The following is a 2,671-nucleotide window of genomic DNA, read 5'->3' on the forward strand; positions in this document are numbered from 1 at the left end:
CTGTTGTGTTCTCAAATTCCTCATATGAGTGAAATCATATGTTATCTGTCTTCCACTGACTGACTTATTATGCTTAGTATAACATCCTCTATGTAGTTCCATCCATATAGTTGTAAATGGCAAAATTTCATTCTTTTTCATCACCGAGTAGTAATCCACTATATATGTATACCACATCTTCATTGTGCATTCATCAGTAGCTGGACATTAGGGATATTATCATAATTTGGCCTTTGTTGATAGTACTACTATAAACATTGGGGTGCATGTGCATCTTTGAATCAGCATTTTTGTACCTTTCGGATAAACACTTACTAGTGCAAATGCTGAGTCATAGCATAGTTCTATTTTTAATTTTTGGAGGATCCTCCATACTGTTTTCCAGAGTGGGTGGACCACTTTGCATTCCCAGCAGTGCAAAAAGGTTCCCCTTTCTCCATACCTCACCAGCATCTGTTGTTTCCTCAGTTGTTAATTTTAGCCATTCTGACTGTTGTGAGGTGGTATCTCATTGCGGTTTTGATTTGTATTTCCCTGATGATGAATGATGCTCTCTGTCTTTTCATGTACCAAAATAACACCAAGATTGTTCACAGAGCTAGAACAAACAATCCTCAAATTTGTAGGGAACACAAGTAGCCAAAGTAATATTGAAAAAAAAAAAAAAACAAAACAAAACCCCAAAGCTGTAGGCATCACAATTCTGGACTTCAGCTGTATTACAAAGCTGTAATGAAGACTGGATGGTACTGGCACAAAAAGGGACACATAGGTCAGTGGGATAGAACAAAAACCCAGAAATGGAAACACAAATATATGGCCAACTAATCTTCGATAAGGCAAGAAAGAGTGTCCACTGGAAAAACAACATTCTTATCAGCAAATGGCACGGAGAGAACTGGACAGCAACATGCAGAAGAATAAAACTGGACCACAACTACACACAACAATAAACTCAAAATGAATGGAAGCCCTGAATAGAGACAGAAAATCATCAAAATCCTACAGGAGGAAACAGGCAGCAACCTCGTTGACCTTGGCCACAGCAACTTCTGACTAGACATGTTTCCAGAGGCAGAGAAAATAAAAGCAAAAATGAACTATTGGGACCTCATCAAGACAAAAAGCTTCTACACAGCAAAAGAAATAACCAAAACTAAAAGCAACCAACAGAGTGGGAGAAGACATTTACAAATGACGTATGGTATAAATGTCTATAAAGACAAATCTATAAAGAGTTCATCAAACTCACATCACCCCCCCCCCGAAATAAGCAAGTGAAGAAACTGGCAGAATATATGAGCAGACACTTTGCCAAAGCAAACAACTATATGGATAACAGATACATGAAAATATCCAGTATATTTAGTTTTATAAATCTTTTCAACTCTACAGATTTCTTTTGCATGTATTTCATTTTATGCTTAGTAACACACTGCAGAAGCAGGGATTAGTATTGCTATTTTACAGATAATGAAGCTACCGCACACAGAGGTTAACTTGCCTCAGTTCACAGGGCTGGTAAGGGGGAGAGCAAAGAATCAAATGACTGCACTGTGCTGTTCCTTCTGTAAGTTCAGTTTCTGGGAAGCAGCCAGACTCGGTGACTAGTTGTATGAGGGAGAAATGACCTCCAGAGGGCAAAAGACCTGCCTCCTGGGGCCCTTCTCAGCATGTACTGCCCAGGAGAGCTTGGCCTGGTTGAGACCTCATCTGGGAAGTGGAGAAGTCATACCTTACGTTCTGAAGATGAAAGGCTGAATCAGATCATTTGCTGAAGATCTCTGAGCTTTAAAACACAGAATTCAGTGCATGGAAGGGGTGGATGAGATGATGGCCAGGATAAAGTTATCAAAGCCTCAGTCTTCCCATTACCTCTCCCCACCCTATTCCTGTCTACCTCTCCTGTCTATCTCCCAACCCCCAGGGCCCCTTCCTCCCCTGTCTACACCCTGGCAGCTGTCTCCGCCCAGCCACGGCTCACTAGCCATGCAGTCCAGGCTCAGTCAACCTCGCAGTCTGTGAGAACACATCAGAGACGTCAGCCTAGCTTCTTAGCATCTTGTCCACACAGTTCAGGGTCACTGTGGAGCTACAACCATGGCACATTTGATTTTGCTGCCCCACATCTCTACCACCTCTGCCACACTGTCATCCCACTCCTGGAGGGCGGGCTCTCCAGGTCATCTCAGTGCAAGCTCTCTGTCTCTGCAGCAGATCCTGCTTTCTCCAACCCTCTACCTCCCTACCCAACTTTCCCTAACACACACACACACACGGACACACACACCCTTCCAAGGTGAAAGGGCAACTGTCTGGTTATTAGCTTCTAGATCCAAACCCAGTGAGGGATAAGGCTGCCCGAACCTTCCCCACTTTGTCAACTAGGAGCCACTGGAAATTCTGGGAGGGCCCTCGACGTCCCCCTCAGTCAGGTATCTACGAGTCTGGAGAATCCTGGGAGAAGAGGAGCAGAGGCAGGAGGCTCACAGAAGGTCTTTACAGGGCGTGCAGGAAGGCAGAGTGTGCAGAACTGAAAGACAGCATTGCCTTTACATCCTGGGTGAGAACTGCCCAGCGGCTCTTTGAACCTGAGAAACAGGCCCTCTTGGGGCAACCAGTCAAGGGAGGAGATGAGGCAGTTCTTTTTTTTTTTTTTTTTTTTTTTTTT

The sequence above is a fragment of the Crocuta crocuta genome, unplaced genomic scaffold (genome assembly GCF_008692635.1).
Source record: "Crocuta crocuta isolate KB4526 unplaced genomic scaffold, BGI_CrCroc_1.0 scaffold298, whole genome shotgun sequence".
In the NCBI taxonomy this organism is placed as follows: domain Eukaryota; kingdom Metazoa; phylum Chordata; class Mammalia; order Carnivora; family Hyaenidae; genus Crocuta; species Crocuta crocuta.